Consider the following 22691-nt stretch of genomic DNA (forward strand, 5'->3'; position numbering starts at 1 on the left):
AGAGCTCCCCTTCTTTAGAGATGTCCAAGCTCACCACATCTTCAGGGATGTGAACATCCACATCTTCAAAGGTGTTAACCACATCTTCAGAGATGTTCAAGCTACCTACATCTTCAGAGATGTGATCATCATAGTCTGGAGTCTGAATTTCCTTCTACTACTCTGTCCAAAGTCACTACTTTGGGTGGATCATGTTGATTTGTTACTTTTATTGATGACTGTACTAGGATGACTTGGGTGTGCTTAATGAAGTCTAAATGTGATGTGAACTTGTTATTTCAAAAAATTTATAACATGACTCAAGTACTCAGTACAATGCACAAGTTCAAGTTCTGCATAGTGACAATGGAGGCAAATATTTAGATTCTAAACTTTAGCAGTATTTGGCAGTACATAGAACTATTCATCAAACTACTTGTTCCAATACACCTCACCAGAATGGGGTAGCCCAAAGAAAAATCATCACTTATTGGAGGTTATGTGTGCTTCTTTGATAGAAGCCCATATGCCATTATCCTATTGGGGCGAAGCACTTACATTTGCAACATATTTGATCAACCGAGTACCTTCCAACACTATTGATTTCCAAACACCATTCTAGGCTCTTGCTAAGGAAGTTGTTGCTCCAACTATCCCAAATTTACCTCCTTACGTCTTTGGTTGTGTAGCTTTTGTACACCTCCATAAGCATCAGCACAACAAGTTATCTCTTCAAGCATTGTGATGTGTCTTTCTAGGATATTCTGCTTATCAAAAGGGGTACCAATACTATCATCCTCCAACCCAACAAATGTTTATTACATTGGATGTAGTTTTTTTATGAAGGCTCGATGTATTTTCCCTCTGAACTTGAACTTCAAGGGGAGTACTAGAAGGAAATTCATACTGTAGGCTATGATGATCACATCTCTGAAGATGTGGATGTTCGCATCTCTAAAGATGTAGATAGCTTGGACATCTCTGAAGATGTGGATAACACCTATAAAGATGTGAATGTTCACATCCATGAAGATGTGAGTAGCTTGGACATCTCTAAAGAAGGGGAACTCTCTAAAACTGTTAATCAAGAAGTAGGTGAAATTTTGGATCAAAGTAGTGATGAACACCTAGAAACTGAAGCTGTGGGTCCACCTCTATCCCAATCCCTCACACCACACCAATTGCTTATCAAGGATGTTCCTGAAACATCTAGAAAATAGCTACCTCAGTGTCTCACTAGAGGTATCCCTAAATCCACCTATGAATCCAAACTTTCTAGTAAAGTTAAATATCCTATGAGTCATTATGTGTCTAACCATTATTTTTCATAATCAAATAAGTCATTTGTAAATCAATTATCTACTATATCTATTCCTAAAAATGTGTAGGAATCCTTAGTTGATCCAAGGTGGAAAGCCGCTATGAATGAGGAGATGAAATCATTATAGGAAAATAATACCTGGAAACTTATTGATCGTCCATCGAAAAGGAAACTAGTTGGATGTCGGTGGGTTTATACTATTAAGTACAAAATAGATGGTACAATTGAATGCTTTATGGTGAGACTGGTAGCAAAAGGGTACACCCAAACCTATCAAATCGATTATACAAAGACATTTGCACCTATAGCTAAAATTAATATAGTATGAGTCTTGTTGTCTCAAGCTGCGAACTTGGGTTGGCCATTACAACAGCTTGATGTGAAGAACCTCCTTCTACATGGAGAGTTGTCTGAAGAAGTCTACATGGAACTCCCACCTAGCTGCATGATACAAGAAATACATAGTTTGAAGGTGTGCAAATTAAAGAAGTCACTGTATGTTGAAACAATCTCTAAGGGCATGGTTCAGAAGATTCACAAAATCAATGAAAGCCTTTGGTTATCATCAAAGCAATTCAGACCATATTTTATTCATAAAGAATCAACAGGGTAAGATCACTACACTTATTGCGTATGTGGATGACATGATAGTTACAGGAAATGATCCTAAAGAAAGGAGGGCTCTACAGGATTACTTGTTCAGAGAATTCGAAATGAAAGACCTTGGTCCCTTGAAATATTTCCTTGGGATTGAAGTGTCTTGAACTGATAAAGGGATCTTTCTATCTCAAAGAAAATATGTGTTAGACTTGTTACAAGAAACTAGTATGTTAGCATGTCAACCCATTTATGCACCCATGGAAGAAGGATTAAAGTTATATATTGAGTCTAATAAAGTACCAGTTGATAAAGGTAGATTTGAGAGACTCATAGGAAGATTGATGTACTTAGCACACACAAGGCCAGACCTTACCTATGCATTAAGTATTATTAGTCAGTTTATGCATAATCCTAGAGAGCAACATATGAATGCAATTATGTACATTTTGAAGTATTTGAAGTCTTCTCCTAGAAAAGGAATTTTATTCACTAAAAATGAGGACTATCAAAGTGTGGATGCATATACTGATGTTGACTAGGCTAGAGCAGTAGATGATAGCCGTTCTAATTCAGGTTATTTCACCTTTGTAGGAGGTAATCTCATTACATGGAGAAGTAAAAAATAGAATGTTGTTGCATGATCAAGTGCAGAGGCAGAATTTAGAGGTATGGCACATGGAGTATGTGAAGTGTTGTGGCTAAGACTTCTCCTGAGAGATATGGGCTATCCACCTAGGTGGCCAATTCAACTATATTGTGACAATAAAGTAGCATGTGAAATTGCTCATAATCTAGTTCAACATGATTGTACAAAGCATGTGGAGGTAGATAGATTCTTTATTAGGAGAAGTTGGATGAGAAGATTTTGGAGCTACCTAAGATTCAATCAAAAGACCAACTCATCGATATTCTTACCAAAGTAGTTTCAAGTTGAGTGTTCTCAAAGTTTTTAGGCAAGTTGGGCATGTGGGATATCTATACACCAACTTGAGGGGGAATGTTGCAATACTAGACTATTTCTAATATTGAATTGATTCTTTCCTTTTTCCTATAGTTGTTTCCTTTCTTGTAGCTTTATGTTTTTGGCACACAACTATATATGTACCTGTACAATTTTATGTAAATACATTAATGAAAATTATATTCTTCTTGATTTCTAATTTTCAAGTTTTAATATTCATTCAATCTGCTCTATATTAAATTGATATGTTAATCAACATATGTTCTATATTAAATTAATATAATATGCTCTATATTAAATCAATATCAGAATCTATATAGAGACATTTTTGGTGTACCCAATTGTAAGGTAGAGATTATTTGAGAAAACATGATTATAAAATTATTAGATGTGCTTAGACATGGGAAACATTTGTCAATTATTATACAGGCTGCATTTAGGAGATTGTGTTGTGTTAAAAGATATATCAAATCATTGTTTTGAGGTTGAGATATTTGGTAAAAACATTGATGTGTGAAATATATCAAATTGAAAAAATAGATGTGAGAAAGATATAGAAACACTTATTTTTTGAGAAAATAGATGTGAGAAAGATATCAATATCCTTTGTTTTGAGAAAAGGAACTTTGATTTACGTAAAGCTCTAGAATCAATGGAGCTTGTTGATTGATTTGATTTTCTAATTGATATATTTGATTTTTGAAGAGGAAAATAACTATATATTTGAAATTTTTATTTTTACATATTTTATTTTACACTATCTATTCATGTACATATTATATTAGTATTATATTAGTATTTCTATAAATACTTAATGGAATATTTATGTATATTAAAAAATTTAAACAATAGAACTATATTCTAGTTAGTAACATAATAATAACTAGATTATTATTGTCCTTAATGATTATATTTCCAAGTTTTAATCTTTAAGACTATCACATTTATGATAGCAATTTTAGTTGAAAGCTCCATTGCTCCAAAATTGTTCATATTGATTGTAACAAGAATTATGATTTTTTATGGTGGGGCTAGTAAAGCATATAAAAATGTTTGTTTAATTTGAAGCATTTTCTACTCAATTGTATATGCATTGTACACACTAGTTCAGATAAAGCACATATCTATTGATATCAAATAACAATATCTCAACTTCCCAAAAAAAAAACATTTATAATTATTAACAAATATAAGCCTTCACATAAAAACAAAATAAAGTCAAACTAAATGTGATATGTCTGTACATTCTCCCTCTTCAACTATCACAAGTGACTATCACAAGTGTTGATAATATGCAATACAAATAGAAATTTAGACATAATTTGACCTCCACTATAGAAATTAATATTTTTCCTTCGATAATCATTCACATGAAATTCAAAAGTAAAATTACTAAGAGAAATCTACAAGATCTCAACATGAGTGAACTGGTTGAAGATCATAATCACCTTTGCTATTTTTTGGGCTGAAATCAAACCTAGCAAATTCACATCCTAGTTATGTTGTTCTATGCTCTAGACATGTGTCGTAATAGGAGAGGATAGGTACTATAGCTCTGATAGGTAGGACGCCATGGCAATCTTTGCTTCTTTGAGGCTGCAATCTAACCTGGGATTAGGTTCACCAGATAGATTTGAAGGTTGGTCATATTTGTAGTAATCACAGGAACACGATAAGGATTGGGCAAACATGAGGCTCTATGGAAATTTCTATGATGGAGGGCTGCATTGATCAGTGGGTTGTCATTGACAAAATTTATCTTACTCTCAATTGAATCTCCATTTGGGGATATTCTCAGCTTGGGCTTGCTTAGTGGATCCATCTCCTATATTGGCAGTATTAATTTCTCCCACAATCCACAGCCAGACAGTCATCCACAACCACAAACAAATAGTCATCAGTAGTAGATAAGTAGCTGTCCAAAGCTGTCCTTAGCTATCCAAGCACTAGCCAACACACTAGCTTCACTGTCCAGCATTAATTGTATTGCCAACTCTTTACTATAGCATTAAATATGCATTTTCTTATAAATATAATGAGTTGGGCCTTGATCAGCAGAGCCAATTTTCGGTTTCTTATTGTGGATCATTAGTGGATGGAATGTTGTAGCATTCTAAGGATTTATAATAAATTTTAGTTATGTTAATGAGTATGAAGTGTTGTAGCACAGCTTGATGTCTTTGTGTTTTTCTTATTGATTTGAATGTTTATCATTGCATTCATGTTTATCTTTAATCCACTCCATCCACTACCTTCAAGTGGTATTAGAGCTAATGGGAGATGATCCTAGAGATCGTGGAGAGGTCGACAAGTTTAGAAATGGTGAAGAGTGTTGTGGCATCATAGCCCAATAAGCAACAACATTTGAAGTTATCTTCTGCAAGAATAAAGAGAAGAACAAATCAAGAGACTACTATGAGAAATAGAGAAGTCATGAAAAGAAGGTAGTCAAAGTTGAAGTGTATTTGAGTTAACATCGTGTGACACTATCATTCATAGATTAGAAGCATGTGGAGCATCTCTATGCAAGCAGGAGTGCTAGAGAATGCATACACATGGTATGGAAGATATTGATCATGAAAATGTTTATTATGTCTTTGTATTTGAAGTATGTGTGTTTGATGTTATAGAATAGAAAGTGAAAGTAGTTTGGACTAGTGGTGAGTTGGTTGTCATGATTCAAAGGTCTGTGTGTGTGTGCTGATTGGATAAAAGTGGTGGGATTAGAAGTGAGAATTTGTTTGTCTAATTCTGAAGGATATGATTTTCTTGATAGTGGTCATGTAATAGAAGTCGGTTGCATTGATATTCCCCAACCAAGTGATGAAAATTGAATTAGTGATGATTGTTAATGGGCTATGTGAATGTATGGGGTGCATTATCGATTGTGTCCAACACCCCAAAGGTTTTTGGTTGGACATATTGATGAACCATGTATGTGAAAAGGATTCTTATAGAACTGGTGAGTACAGTGGCTGGGTACCCATGTATCTTGGTAGATGGATTTCTTTTTATATGGACTTAATAACCAATTTGATGCAGGTCAAGAAGGAGGAAAGCCAAAGTGATGATAGTTTTCCCATCATGTGAGTTAGTGGTAATCTGAAACCATTTTTGTAATATTTGGTGGTCTATTGTAACCACTCTTATACAAGGTTTGTGGTTAGCCATAACCATTCAAATGTAAAGTTTTTGGTCAGCTAGAAACTATTTATATTCCATTTGTAAGGGTTAAGCTAAGAAAAGTCAAAGTGATGATAGTTTTCCCATCATGTGAGTTAGTGGTAATCTGAAACCATTTTTGTAATATTTGGTGGTCTATTGTAACTGCTCTTATGCAAGGTTTGTGGTTAGCCAAAACCATTCAAATTTAAAGTTTTTGGTCAGCTAGAAACTATTTATATTCCATTTGTAAGGGTTAAGCTATAAAACACGAAGTAATTATAACAAGGGAAAACAATGTAAATGCAATAGCATTAGTGGAAGAAATTAAAGGGGAGTGTTGGCAGTATTAATTTCTCCCACCATCCAAAATCACACAGTTGTCCACAACTACAGACAAACAATCATCAGCAGTAGACAAGTAGCTATCCAAAGTCGTCCTCAACCGTCCAAGCGCCAGCCAACACACTAGCCTCACCATCCAGCATTAATTGTATTGCTAACTCTTTACTACAGCATTAAATATGCATTTGCTTATAAATATAATGAGGTGGGCCTTGATCAGCAGAGCCCATTTTGGGTTTCGCATTGTGGACCATGAGTGGATGGAATGTTGTAGCATTCTAAGGATTTGTAATAAATTTTAGTTATGTTAATGAGTATGAAGTGCAGTAGCATAGCTTGATGTCTTTGTGTTTTGCTTATTGATTTGAATGTTTATCATTGCATTCATGTTTGTCTTTTATCCACTCCATCCACATCCTTCATCCTGCACCTTAACATAATCCTTGCCGTCCAGCAACAAATCCATTACTATAGCTGCTTATGGTGTTTCACTTCATCGGTCACTGGGTCTATGAATTCAGGCTTCCCCACCATAACTTCACAAACTAGGGAAGACATGATTGGCATTGAAGCACATCCTATTGAAGCTAAAGAAAAATAGGAGGTCTAAGAAATTGTGCTCATCACCTATAGATTGAAGGGGATGTACATCAGCTCGTGTGGTGATTAACAAGGAGCACTAGTCGTTAGAAGCTAGCAGCTAAAATGTGGTGACAACCCAAGCAACTGAAATTTTTTATCCAATGTCGATATCCATTATGGGTGGTTGCGTGAGACTATTCGAGTGAGGGTTCCCCTAGAAAATGCCTATGATAAATGATGGCTTAGAGATAAATTAATAAGAAGAAAGGAAGAAAAAGATTGATCTCCTCCACAAATGCAGTAACTAACTTACAACTAGTTGTTAATACAGATGAGAAAATGTGCTCGACTTCATTTATCAATTAAAAACACATTTCTCTCATTTTGAGAGCTTATTATTGGTAACAAATCCAGATATTATATTATTGAGAATTCATATGATATTATATGCAGATGCACATACACAAGAGTCATAGATATATAGTGATCAATTTTACAACCCACATGAAAACTCAAAGCCTAAAGACGTGCCTTCGAAACACCAAGGTATAGTAGGTCTTCCATACTGTGGATACCAATTGTAAACAGGGATTGAATTGAAAAGTCAAATTGGCCTTGGAGATTTTCAATGTCTTGGAAACATTAATTTATGAGCATCTTTCAAAATGTAGCGATTAATGAACTTTTCTAGTCGTTGTAATTGTGTTTTGAGTAGAACAGATCAAACTTCATCGAAACATGGTCGCACAGTTTGTAATAATGAAAGAAAAAGCTCGACATGCTTTTTTGGAGAAGGCTTTAGAAACATTCAAATAATAATGACATTAACTAGGAGTTTATTTTGGATAAGGGTATGGACATGCATAATGACATTAACTATGTTGGAATTCAAGATGGCGGATATAAACAATCTATTTTCTTTACGCTCATGTCATTTATCTAATACTACAAACTCGTTATCATGATGCTAGCTAAGATTGTTTCTTATGTGTAATTTCATAGTGCCTTGAAAAGATTCATGCAAAATGAGGAGGCGACAAGAAGGCAAATTATTCCCAGCTTGCACCAAATGAAGATGATAACAGGAACTTATTTTAAAATCTTCAAATAAAAGCAACAAAGATTTTATCAAGTACCATAGTTACACAGTAGATGCACATATAAATCAAAGTTAAAACTCTTGAAGGCTCAAGCACCTACGAAAAGAGAAGGACCTCACCTCTATAATGCTTAAATCATTGTTCGATTTATCAGAGAAAAAACAAATGCAAAATAGTCACAGAAGCCTTCAATGGTAAAAAACCTAATCCAACGGAGAATCCGTAACCTACATATCACTATGAAAATGTAAGAATTGAATGGAACTTATTGATTAATTTTCTCGAAGATGCCCCATTTATTACAGTTGCCTTCCACAAGAGTTTCCAAGTAGCAAGGCATGCAAAGCAATGCATGTAAAGGTGCTTGGAAGAAGAGGATGTCAGAAAGATCACCTTAATTTTGTATATTTAGAGATCTTAGAAAATGAAAAAACCACTAGAAAAATTAGAGCAACAAATCATAAAATAGAAATAAACGTTAAGAAGACTGCTTTAATTTAATAGTTTCAAAGGAGCATAGTATAAAATGGCTTTCCACAATTTTCAAGGCATAAATTAATAGGAAAAAGCAGCATGAAAACTTTAGTCTCCGCCTTTGGCAAGGCGGGACTAACAATTGTTCATAGGTATTTTTTGGCAAAACATTTAATAGAATATGAAGAAAATATGTAAGATATATAATACATGTTCATAACATTTAATAGGATAGAAAAATAATATAAACAATAAAAAATAAATTAAATAATGTTAATTTGACATAACTAATAATTAAATTCAAGATACAACTTTACATTCATACTCCTAACTCATAAAAGAAATGTAGAAGACAAAAATTAAAATTTAAGATAGGAATCACAATGTTTGGAAATTATCCATTGACTCCATGGGTTACTTTACATTTAATTTTAACTCTAAAGAATTTTGTTTAGAGTGGCTTCTTATTTGGATAAGGGAGATTGTCTATTTTCACAATGAGATAACTTCCAGTTTTATCATGGAAAAAAAATATTCCTTGTTCAAACTTTGTATGTTTAACAGATTTTTTTTAATAAATCAAAACACAAATTTTTTCCTTTATTTTTTATTAAATTAAAATTATGATGAATGTTGGTCTTTTTATAGACATCACCTAAAGCTCATAGCTTTCAATTTGACATTCCTTTTCATTTTAAATCAACTAGGTTCTTGATATTACATTACAAATTGAGGACATGTCTAATGTGGAATAATTTACATTTAAAGAGCATTGAATTCTCCTCTTTCATATTACCATCAACAATTTAATGTCTTCTATAAACAAAAAACTTGATTCTTATGTGTAACACTTTCTATTTAAACTACATGAAGTCATGGGGATTTTGATAGAACAAAGCATCATGTCATGTGTTGGTAATCAACAATAAATAAAAAGGTGTTCTTAAACATGAACATGGTCGAATATGTACATCTAAAGATAAAATGACACTTTAGGGTCACATTTAGGCCCCCTAAAATCCTTGACAAGTTTGAATTTAAAAGTCAATATGATGGTGACCTATCTTATCACTCTCTCCCAAGTAGGTGTACTTAAACATTTATTGAAAAAAAAGAAAAAGACTAAGATTAACTAGCCTTATGACCAACACCCTGGGTGACATGTCATCAACACATGGACAACTACAAGTGTCAAATGACACATAAAAGCACATTCCACATCACCATGACATATCCCTACTGCATCTTTATGATTAAACATTTCCACATACAAGAAAACCAACAGTTATGAAGCAAAATACTTTGATGAATAGTCCCTTCCTTATATTAAAAAAATACAATAAAGTTGCATATTCACAAAATAAGGGGCTAAGGGAAACAAGATCACCCCGAGAGTTCATACAACCATAGGTTGGAAATCAACTATTCATCAAAACACTTTTAGAAATCAACAAAACAAAACAAAAATCCTCATGTTGCTAGTGCAGTGCCAGCCGAGGAAGGAGGATCCTTATCATCAAAGCCCCACCCGAGGGTCAAGTGAATAGATGGCTTAGGGGGAACCCATCTGTCATCAGCAGTAGTAGCATTACCTTCTTCTTTCTCTCCCTCAGGCTTGGGAGGAGAAATGGCTAAGTCTAGCCAAGGAAACACCCACTTGGGGTTTGAGTGAGCAGAGGGCCAATCGGTAGTAGGAGTAACCATTGGGGACCACCCCAAACCAGACTTCCAAGGAGGTTAGATAGAGTGGTGCCAACAACCAGAACCTCCAAAAGAGTAGCACCAACCAAAAAACCACCAGTAGGAGAGTGGTACGACTAAGAATGAGGCATGTACGAGTAGCAAGCAGAACTTCTATGTCCTTAATAGTGACCATGAGGAGGGGTATGGTCACCAAAGGCCAAATCTGGCAGAACATGAGCAACTGTACAGGGGACATTCCCCCAATGAGCCAAAAGCTCCTATAAGTGAGCAACCTCCAAAGCCACTTTATCTATTTGTACTTGAATATGCAAAATGGCATTTTTATAAATACATGCTTTAGCATACATAGCCACATTATTGTCAAGTATGTTGTGAGCATAAATGACTTCATTGCAATCTTTCCAAATGGTGAATAAGATCTCTAATTTGAAAGCATGCCATATCTAGGCATATTTGAAGGGTATCAAAGTATTATCACCCAGAAGAACCATATGCCAAGAAAAAGGTTCTAGGTGGAAGGGGTGAAAGAGATCATGGATCCATTGCCAATAACACTGAGCCCATCTAGAGAACCAAAAAATGTGCAAAAGGGACTCTAGTTGACCACAGAAAGGGCAACGAGGGTCAAGAACTCCTAGGTACCGCAGCTGGGGGCCCAAAGGAAAACCCTGGAAAAGAATACACTAGGAAGAATGTGCAATTTTGGGTTCAGTAATGGTGTGCCACATAGTGGAGAACCTATGACTCCAAGTGAGATACAAGGATTTCAAATGCCAACATTGGTTGAGCACATCAATCATGGGCAGGTGAGGAACCATCCATCGGTAGCCCAACCTAGATTTATAGTTGGTTATCAAAGTGTTTGGATACCACTTCCAATCCTTCCACCAAGGGCAAGAAGACTGAATGCCCACTTTATGTAACAAATGTGAAGGCACTATAGAAACTAGAAGACAAAAGTCTGTCGATCTAGACAAGTAAGCCAGAATTGCACTCTTATGTCTTCTCACAACCACAAGCTCATAGTAACTTTGGAGAAAATATATTTAGGTGTCCTTATGCCATGTTTAAAAAAATTTAGAGCACTAGCCCCATGCACCTTAGCCAGGGGAACACCTTGGATGCCAAATAAAGGTGACCACCAAAAATTATGTTTGTTCATGGAGAGCCCATCTCTCGACCCATTGCTAACCTAGCAAAGCTAGGGCTTAACCACTTCCTAGGCTTTCCAAATACTCTTAGCAACAAAAGTACCCTAAATTTGGATAGGTTTAGGAGTGACCAGAAGGGTTTGAAACCCAATCCCCTTCCAGGTTGGCCAATGAACTAGAAATCTTGGGGAAATGCAATGTCTTATCAAAATATTTTGAGCTTCATTGATTGAAAGAGCTCAAATCATCCAATTGGCACATAAAGCAGTACATTTCTTTTGGGTGGATAGCAAGACTAGGACACCAGACTCCTTGGGAAGATAGCAAAAATCTCAGGCAACTCTATGAAAGCCCTAGTGAGAAGTGTCTGATGCCCAAAGGAAGTCAGTAAAAGGTGCTCAATTTTGAGATAAGAGACCTTTGAAGGAACCCAATAGGAAGAATAATAAACATGGGTGGCGGCCAACACTTTGGAGCAAATCTAGAATTTTTTCACCGGGGAAAGAGATTTGGTGATCCAATACTCTAGCTTCTTCTCTAATCTGGCAAGAACCACATTCTAGAGCTCAACAACTGAGGCTTGGAAGGAAAAGGGGATACCTAGAAAATGAAAAACTTCCCCATGTTGAACCCATTTCCATTGATATTTCTTAAGCCAAGCAGGATGAGGAAGGTAAGACTACCTGTAACAAAGGGTTTTGTGCCACTGAATGACAGACTCTGAAGCAAGATAGAATGTGTCAAGACATTGCTAAGCAGACGCAATACTCTCTTCATCCTCTATGAGAGTGAGGAAAGAGTCATCTACAAAATGACCATTCACAAGCTGATCAAGGGAATTCAGGAGGGAAATACCTTGGGTCCTTCTTTGGGAGATTTCTGCTGCCAAAACATATAAAGAGGGTACCAACGGGAATCCTTGGTGAATTGATCGATAAAGCCCAAACACTTGAGACTGATGGCCATTAATGGAGATGCAAGCAGAGGCATCTCCAAAAAGCATTTGGACTGACTTTAAAAAGGTAGGGCCAAACCCAATAGCTCGAAGCATTGCAATAATGAAAGGCCATTCAATCCTATCTTAAGCTTTGGGAAAATCAATTTTGAGAAAGATGGCCTATTACTTGGAATGACAAGCCCATTCCATCCCTTCCCACATGGTAATTATATTGTCCAAGATATAATGGGACTTGATAAAACCTGTTTGTTTAGGGTGAATGATCTAAGGAAGAAGATGATAGAGTTTAAGTGAGAAAGCCTTAGCAATGATCTTATAGGAGATGTTCAACAATGTGATAGGCCTCCAATTTTAGATGTCTTCAAGGTCACCCACCTTAGGTATGAACTTGATATTCCCTTTGTTAATAAGATTTCCCAGAGAATGGGAATTGTATGCCTCAATATAAACCTTATGCAGGTCTGGACCAATCTCATCCCAAAATGCTTTGTAAAATTCACAAGGGAAGTCATCACAACTAGGGGCCTTATCATCCACCATGGAAAATATAGCTTCCTTGAGGTCCTCTAGATTGAGCTTCTACTCACAAAACACATATTGTTATGGAGCAAGTCTTTTAGGCATGACAATGAAACAAGCCTGCAAGGCTTGGTCCTAGGCCACTGAGGGACCTTGCACTATGAAAACTTTTTCATAGTGGCAAAAAAAAGCTTGAAGAATTTTAGGAAGCTTATAGAGGGTATGTCGACCCTCCCATATGCTTTTGATTCCCACCATAGAGTGGTGTTCCCTTAACACATTGAAGAATTCCTTGGAAGCTTTATCACCAACCTCTAGCCAACGAAGGCAAGCTTTGAGTTGAGCTTCCCAAGAAGTATAATTGTCTACAACTTGTTTCTAATGGAGAAGGTTGGCAAGCCAAACCTAGAGATCCATATCAAATGGATTCATGGAAAGGACTTCAGCGGTTGTACAAAGATCTTTGATAGTGGCCTCATAAATGTGAAGAAACTTCACAATATGGGTGATGGCATCATTCCACCATTGAATCCACCCAAAGGAAGAGTGGGGCCTAGGTTCAAGGTTCTAAGTTTGTAAAATATGAGCGGCAGTGGGCGGATGGGATAGCACAGAAGTATTAAGGGAAAACTAAGTTTTACAATTATGAGGAGGGGTTGAATGCTAGGTAATGGAGAAGTGGATGAGAAAATGATCTAAAAGAGTCATGTCAGGGAATGGAGTGACAGGTAGTAGACTCATGTCAGAAAAAGAAAAAAAGGATTGAGTAGAAATCATAGCATGGTCCAAACTTTTAAGGACCATGTTAGCTCCCTCTCAAAAGTTGGACCATGTGTACTAGATGCCATCAATTCGGTGACGATGAACATTGGGATCAAAAAGACCCAACTTGTTCTACATGTAAAACTAGGCTTCTTTCTCACCAGTTGACCATCAAAAACATAAAATTCCTACTTTATCAATAGCCAGCTCAACCATATTAAAATCCCCATAGACTAACCAAGTGGTAGGTGACAAAGAATCAGCTAGCCACCTCCACAAGTGTGAGAATTCAATCACATCATTAGGGGTATAGATATTGACAATGCCAAAAGAATGATTTTGAAAAAACAACAAAATCCAAACTACTCTCTGCATGGGGTCAGAACCATGGGAAATAAAAAGGGGAAAAGTTGTGGGGAGAGAAGAGTGACTACACCGCCTCAACTAGCTTCATGCTGAGAAGAAAAACTAACATCATCTAGCCATATCACATGGCAAGTTGAGTTGAGAGGGAACCTAGAGACTTTGACTTCTTGCAAACATAAAACATATATATTGCCAAGCCTATGCTTTGTATCACAAACATAATACTTTCTAGGGAGGTTTGTTAGACCTCTCACATTCGATGAGAGAAAATTCATCATAAACTAGCTTGCATATTCTCCTTATCCTCAAGTAAGGAAAAACTATTATGCAAGAAAGCAAAGGATTCAAATGAAGAGTCACCCTTTATGGCTCTTCATTTATCCCTAGTAATAGCAATTGCATTTTGAACTTTAGGGTTGTAAGAGTGATGAAGAGATGGAGAGGAAATCATAGAAGTTTCTTGAGACACACAAACCCAAGTAGTTCATACCTCTAGCTTAGTTATGCCCTACAATGCAGGGTTTGAAATGGGTAGTGGCACAACCATAGGAGCCTCTACTACTGAGGACACAAGAGGAGCCACACTAGAGTTGGGATGGCTAGGTTCTTGAGAAACAAGGTTTGGCTTAGTATCACCCTTGCCTTTATTAACAACCATTGTCCACTCATCTTTTCTAATGGCCAGAGTTGGCTTGGGTTCCTATACTGAAGAGTGATTGGGATCAAGAAGAGGATAATCCTTTATCTTGTGAGTAGTAGATTGATAGCAAAAACAAGTATTTGGGAGATTCAAGTAAAGCACCTTCTTAGAAAAGGTGGTAGCACCAATCTAAATTTCTCCAGTCTCTTTAAGGTCCCTAGAAAGGTCAACCTCAACATAGACTTTTTGCTAAGGACGAGCATTAAAGAATTTGTCTAATTCTATGCAAATGACTTTTCCCACAATTTGGGCAATTTTAGTGAGAAAAGAGCAGCAAGGGATGGGAAACCTAGAGAACTCTACCCAAACTGGAACCCTAAGTTTGTGCTCATCCAAGACACAAAAGTCTTGAGACCATCTCTGGAAAACAAGCAGAGATGAGCAAACTATCCATGGCCCATGGCTGAAAATACTCTCAGCTTAAGAAGGGTTACCAAAATGAAACAAGAAAAAACCATTCGTGAGGCTCTAAATCCCTTCAAGGAAAATCCCCTAGGGGGACCATGCCTTGGATACCCATTCATGTAGCATTCTTTTAGATGGAGTGTGACCTACAAAATACCCAGTAAGGGTTTGGATTTCTAGCCATTGACAAGAATATTCAAAAGTAGAAATATTCAAAACCAAGTCAGTAGAGGAAATACCTCGTAAAATACCTTGGGCACAAATTTGCACAGCCATTTGCTTGGTGGGACCATTTTCACATGTAGTAGCAACTCTAGCACCAATAGTAACTGTTGGGTTGAAGAGGGCTAAGGAAATTATATTCTAAAATAACTCCCACACTAAATGCAGAATGACATATAGTAATGCAGAAAGGGCTTAGATGCAAACCGTACAAACCCTAGTAGAGCTCATTGCAGCATTATTCCTAGGTGCACTATTTTCTTATTCATTGAAGAAAACTACTTTCACAATGAGGCTTTTGAATCTTCCAAAGATTCACCTTGGTTAAACTATGTTCACATAGGTTTGGAACTTGTTTCCCCCAAGAATTTCCATGGTTCCACTTCCTACACATTAAACTCGAGCATCAGTAGTCCAAGGAGGTCATAAAAAAAAATATATCATCAATACATGTGATTTCAAATTTTACAAAATCTATATTAACATAATTCAAAATAAATTTCATTTCCTAATCATTTCAAATAAATCATTCAAGATGTTAGAATATCAAATCTGCATATCATAAACCATCATAATCAAATAAATATCTATTTGCATATCATATTAAATCATGAATCATCTTAATCAAATTAACATTTCACATCACATCAAAAATCTAATTTCTATCTTGTCATAAATTTGCATCCAAATGTGTTTGATCATCCCATACATAGTATCAGGTTCTTAGTACATATCATAAATGCAAAACACTACTGTAATGTCAAAATCAATAGCTAAAACAAACAATTATCTGTCTAATTCTCAAATAAGTATCAAAATATCAAAGTCCTGAATATCAAAATGCAGTAAGAATGTCTAAGCTCTGATGGGTTAGGGTGAGGCCTCACATCCTCCCCCCAGGCATGAACCTCCTCCTAAATTTCATCAAAAGGTGTATGGGTATTGATATTTCATCTAGGTTGCATCCTGCCATAAAATTGTGAACTCATCATAACAATCCCACTAGATTCTAACCTAGTTCAACTCTTTGCTTGGAAGTATGAGGGTTTGTCAAAACAAAAAGTGATTGAGTTCCCATGTTAGCTATTTGTCTATCCCCAATTACAACCCCAATATCTATAGCTCGGTGCTCTGTCCGATGATCATCACTTACTGTAAAGACAATATTGGCCTTCCCCAACTCTCCTATTATGTGTTTTGAAGTGGCCCCATACTAGCTACCTACTATCGAAACTTGTGGGAAATCTCTCGCTAGGTGACCTATATTACCACAAGTATAATATGACCCTCAAGTATGAATCTAATATTCCTATGGTCCTACCTGCTGCTAACCCCTTGTCCTAATGGGTCCACTATAACTACTTTTGGATGATTTTTGAGTCCAAGCTAGATGTTCATAAAGAGTCAGTGTCCACTCTTCCAATGTAGGGCTAGTGTCCCATTGGAAATGCTATTATATCTATGGGACCTTAGAGGACCCTATTTTGCAGTTGCAATTTCTCTTCCAAGGCAGCCTCTAATTTCCTAACTATTGAGAAGGATCTTGATTAAGAGACCAACCCCAAAACTCTTGTTTATTACAAACATCTTCAACAACCAAAGCTACCTCAACTACCTCTCTAAAGGTGTTAGGGAAGTCCAAGCATACTAAGTTCTAAAGAGTCAAGTTAAGACCCTTGGTGAATCGGTAGATCTATAGCTTCTCATCCTTCATGTACTCAACATAAGGAAGGATCTCCAGAAATTTTCTCTCATACTAGGCTACAGTAAGGCCCCTCTACTGGAGGTCATGGAACTCCTCAATATAAATTTGTCTAAAATGCTCTGAAAGATACCTATCTCTAAATCTAGCCACAAATGCCTCCCAAGTAAGTGTGTCTACTCTTACTCTGCCTATGGTATCCTTCTATTTCCACCAATTGGAAGCATTGTCTCATAACAAGTGGATAGCTAGTTCGGCCTTCAGATTGCTCCCATATGGCCACAACCCAAAGCACCTCTCTAAGATCTATAACCATGCCTCTACCTATGTACCATCTGTGGTTCTAGTGAAAAGAGGTGGTTTGAGTTGAATTAAACCCATAATCTCATTCCTTGTGTCTTTGGGTGCCTCACTACTATTGGTGGCTCCATAACTAGTGGCCCTTCAATCTAATGAACTAAGGCATCTTCTTGGTCACCATGTCTCTCTATATCTCTAGGTGGGGGACTCCTACTACTTTCCCTGATATCATCTTTATGTTCCCTTATTCATTGTTGTTCAAGTTATGGAATTATAGGTGGCATCCTCTCCTGCACTGCTTTGATAAGATTCTGAATGGTTGTAAAGAGTTGATTAAGATTTTGAGGCTGCTCAGGTGGAGGCCCACCAATTCCACATCCTGCCACTCGAGATGTCACTCGTGCATGCCTAAGGACTCTAACCCTCTAATGAACATTATGGGTAATGACAGGCATCCTACACACAAGTTATAATTTTTAGCGAGTTAAGTGTAATGAGTTAGGCTCTAGTGTTGTAACCAATTTTTCTAATGCTAAAACATCATGCCCTAAATTTTAACAAGGAAAAAATACAACCACAATTTTTTAAAAAAATCATAATTCTTATTATTATTATTATGATTATGATTATTATCATTATTTGTTGTAGTATATAAAACCAATTTTTACTGACGCCTTGACAATTTACTAGTTATGGTTTCATTATCATCTAGCTATGTGTTTAGGACACCTTGACACAAGGTTTTTCGAGGAATTGTTACAATCCCTAAGTGTCCTAGGGGTCATTCTCTTAATCATTGGAACTCCTTGGTGGTTGGATTAGAATGAGGAACATTACTCCTTGAGTACTCAATTTACAATTGTTTGACTTGATAATTAGAGAGTTATATTCCAACATAGTTCAAATCATGATTTTACTTCTTACTACAGGGTATATATATATTCTTGTCCTGATTGATTGCCACACTAAGGCACGTGTCGTCAAGGCTTAGGATCTATTAATACAATTTATAAATATATCACTTGCAAAAATAATGCACCCTTCTTACATCACTGTAGGTCCAAATCATATGTCACACTACTTAAATCATTATTTTATGGAAGGATAAGGGGTAGCTTCATCTATAATGCTTTAGCTAAAAATAGTTTTGGGGTTCGCAACCTATATATACATACAAGGATCTTAGATATACTTGTTAAATAAGTAAATATGGATCATTATTATTGTGTACCAAATGATGGATACAACTAAGTATAATGAATCCTATTTCAAGTTTATGAACAAATATGTGTATTGATGGAGCTGAATTAATAAAACCCCATGTCAACCACATCTCCATACTTGAGGGCCTGATGATATTAAACTTCTAATAATGTTCGTACATGTATATATGTGAAACAAATACATTTAACTATGCAATATAAGGATTGCTTAGATTATTTCTTAGTGTCAAAATGTCTACCTACCGAAATTACATACCGAAATGTTAATAGAAAGAATTTGATGTATATTGTGTAGTGCATGACAATCTTAGTACTAATTCACTTCTATCTCCACTTAGTTTGAAAAGTGTATCTATGTGTTCACATTTAGGATGTTCCTCTATTAATAACATCATATATTCCATTGTAACACTAGATATTTGATTTATTATATGTTCATTAGTGATCATTAATAATTATACCAATTTATGTAAACTACAATTCTATTACACCTCAATCATTTGACTATATTAAACTCTACAATGCATCTTTACAAATATATTATTTCCAACAACTAATTTCTTATTACATTTAAAATTTTACCAATACCATTTCATTTAACATCCTAATAACACAAGGGAAATTACATTAATTAAATTAGTCATATCAATTTTATTAGTATTCAAATAAAATAATATAAATCCACTATTACTAATTACCAACTACTATTCTCATCATTAGTTAAGGTAATAAAATAAAATCTTATTAGCACACTAATTATCCAATTAGTACTAAAGTACCCCACTAACTATATCCCACTAACTTAATCCTACTGACTTTCTAACATCTACACTAACCACAATTAACCTCCAACTAACTACCCACTAACACCTTTTTCTTTTATAATAGCAAGGAAGTCTATTAATTCAACCAACACCTAGCATGTCCTACCACTTGTCCCAACTTGAAACCTACCTCTTTTATTCCACCTAGCACTTCACCTTTTTCCAAACACTTTACTAATCACCATACATGACAAGAACCCCCACCCCCACCCCCCCCCCCCCCCCCCCACACCCCACCCCCCCAATTCTTCTAACCACCAACTACTACCCTTAAACCCTCCCTAGGTGACATAAGGAAGACCAAGCATACTCCCCAATCTGGGACTTTTTCCCATGCTCCCAAGGCACCAAGGAAGAAGGGAAAGTCAGAAATAAAGTTAGATCAAGGAAAAGTTAAATCCCATCATAGACCTTTATGGAGTTTGAGGTGGCCAGGTAAGGTGGGACCCCCTATCTTTTCAACTCAAACAACCCTTCTTACTTTATGCATTTGTAGGTAGAAGGCCACCTAGGTAAGTGGGAAGAGGTAGGGTCTAGGGCATGATTAGCCCATTTTTAGTTTTCTCCATTGATTTGTTAGTGTGGTCAGATTAACTTTATCATTTAGTTTTTATTATTATTATTATTATTATTATTATTTTGAATGGCATGATGGTGACACGAAGGTCACCTGACTCATATGAGTCACCTTTTGCAATACTTATAGAATAGGAATTTGTTGTTGTTAAATTTCTTTCCTTTAGCATATATCTTATTCTATTAATATTTAATGGTACAAGATTCTAGGGTATATTCTTTTTAATATTTTATTGCTCTATATTTTGGGGAAGGATTATGTTTCTTCCCCCATGCATTTTGTAGAGAGCATAATATGCTCCTACAACAAGTTTTATTTTAGTTTTGGATTATGTATTTTCCTCAAGCTAAATTTCGTTAATCCCACCATGGAATTTTCGTGAACATGTTTGATGATGTGATGATGTTATCTAACTTAGGAATTTTTAGAACTTGAAATCCAAATGAACTAATTCTCATACACATAAAATGAACTATCAAGACATGATAACTTTCTCCATCATATTGAATGCATAACATATAATTTTACAATACAATCATCAATATTACATCAACTATATCAAAGAAAGCTTTCACACAACAACTATCAAATATTTCAACCCAATGATCTAAAATTAACATAAGAAGAAGGATCTCATTTCATACTTCTTCATAATACATCAAAACACATATTGTGAAGCTCATAATGAATATTTCCTTGCAAGGGCTACTTTGTTCAATTTTCTCAACTTCACCATTTCAACAATATGCATTAATATAAATTTTCATTTTTACATCACATGGAAACAAAATGGTGACTTAACATCACAACATATTTTGAGTTGACATGAACATAAGTCTCTCTCTCTACACACTTGTTTTCTTTTCAATATTTCCAAGGGAAAACCCTAATATCTTCATAGAAACATCTTCTCTAAAACCTATAAAACAACACAAAATTTGGAACCATGGAGGCTCACTTCTCATCCTAGCTTTCTTTGAAGCCACCCACTGAGTAGGGGAAACAAGGTCCGAATGGGGTACACACACTCATCACTTGCTAATGCATGAAACACACCACTTAACACAAAACAATCCCTTCCATGGCTTGCACATTGATTCGCCATTGGAATCATAAAATATTTGATGAAGGTGGCCTCTTCAAGAGGAGATTTTCCATGTCAATACAACTCACACTCATTGAATTCACTATACCAGTAGAAGGCTTGCATCATACATGTTTTTCATCACAATCTTCCACTTATCACGCCCAAATTCATATTTCCACTTATCACCCCCAATCATAATATCAAAAAAATGGCTTCAATGGAGCCCATACTCCATAAAATTTTCCCCCTTCTCTCCAAGAGAAGAGGCTCTCTACTAAATTCTTGAGCCCAACTAATCCCTTCACCCAAGGCCTCTCTTCCCTTCTAAGGGTGATTGAAGCCTTCAAACTCATGATCACATTCATCATTCAAATGAAAACAAGAAAATCAAGAAGGAAAGCCAAAAAAATTACATGAACACACTATCAGAACACAATACAAAGATCTACCATACATAGATTCACAATAAAATGCATGATCCCATGACAAATACTCCATGCTTACAGATTAATTATGCAATACCAAAACAAAGAAAAATAAACATAGTTGAAACACCAACTTTGGTCCAAGCTAGAGATAATGATAGTTGTTGTAGAGCTCCCTTAATCTCCCTCCAAACCTTCACTATCTCTAAACTTAGAGAGTTGGTAAACACCCCACTAATGTGTCCATGACTCTCTAAAAAGACTCTCTTCTAACCCTTTTCGGTAGGAACATCAATACCCCTATTTCTTAAATTATTGTCCCTTTTTTAAAAAAATTGACCAAGTGGGATTGTGATGGTACACTCATGGGAAACCCCAAATTTCGAATTGGTTCAAGAGTGCATTGTTTAAGGGGTCCCTTAAGTTAGCTAAGCAGTAAAATGATTGAATTTATGCCCCTAACATGTTATACTACCATATGGGTGGCTTATTTTCAATACAATGACACTTTAGGGTCACATTTAAGCACCCTAATATCCTTGAAAAGTTTGAATTCGAAAATCAATATGATGGTGACCCATCTTGATACTTTCTCTTGAGTGGGTGTACTTAAACATTTATTGAAAAAATAGAAAAAGACTAAGATTAACTCGCCTTATGACCAGTGACATGTCATCAACACATGGACAATTATAAGTGTCAAGTGACAAATAAAACCACATTCCACATTTCCATGAGATGTCCCTACTACATCTTTATTATTAAACATTTCCACATACAAGCAAACCAACATTTACGAAGCAATATACTTTCTCAACAAGGCTTTTGAATCTTCCAAAGATTTTCCTTGGTTAAGCTGTATTCACATAGGTTTGGAACTTCTTTCCCCTAAGAATTTCCATGGTTCCACTTCCTACACATTAAACTCAAGCATCAATAGTCCAAAGATCATAAAAAACTATATATCATCAATGCATATGATTTCAAATTTTATGAAATCCATAATAACATAATTCAAAATTAGATTTCATTTCCTAATCATTTCAAATAAATCATTCAAGATGTTAGAATATCAAATCTGCATATCATAAACCATCATAATCAAATTAACATCTATCTACATATCATATTAAGTTATGAATCATCTTAATAAAATTAACATTTCACATCACATCAAAAATCTAATTTCTATCTTGTCATAAAGTTACATCCATATGTGTTTGATCATCCCATACATGGTAT

This window comes from Cupressus sempervirens, chromosome 11 (genome assembly GCF_028749045.1).
Source record: "Cupressus sempervirens isolate cs-2001-9-10 chromosome 11, ASM2874904v1, whole genome shotgun sequence".
In the NCBI taxonomy this organism is placed as follows: domain Eukaryota; kingdom Viridiplantae; phylum Streptophyta; class Pinopsida; order Cupressales; family Cupressaceae; genus Cupressus; species Cupressus sempervirens.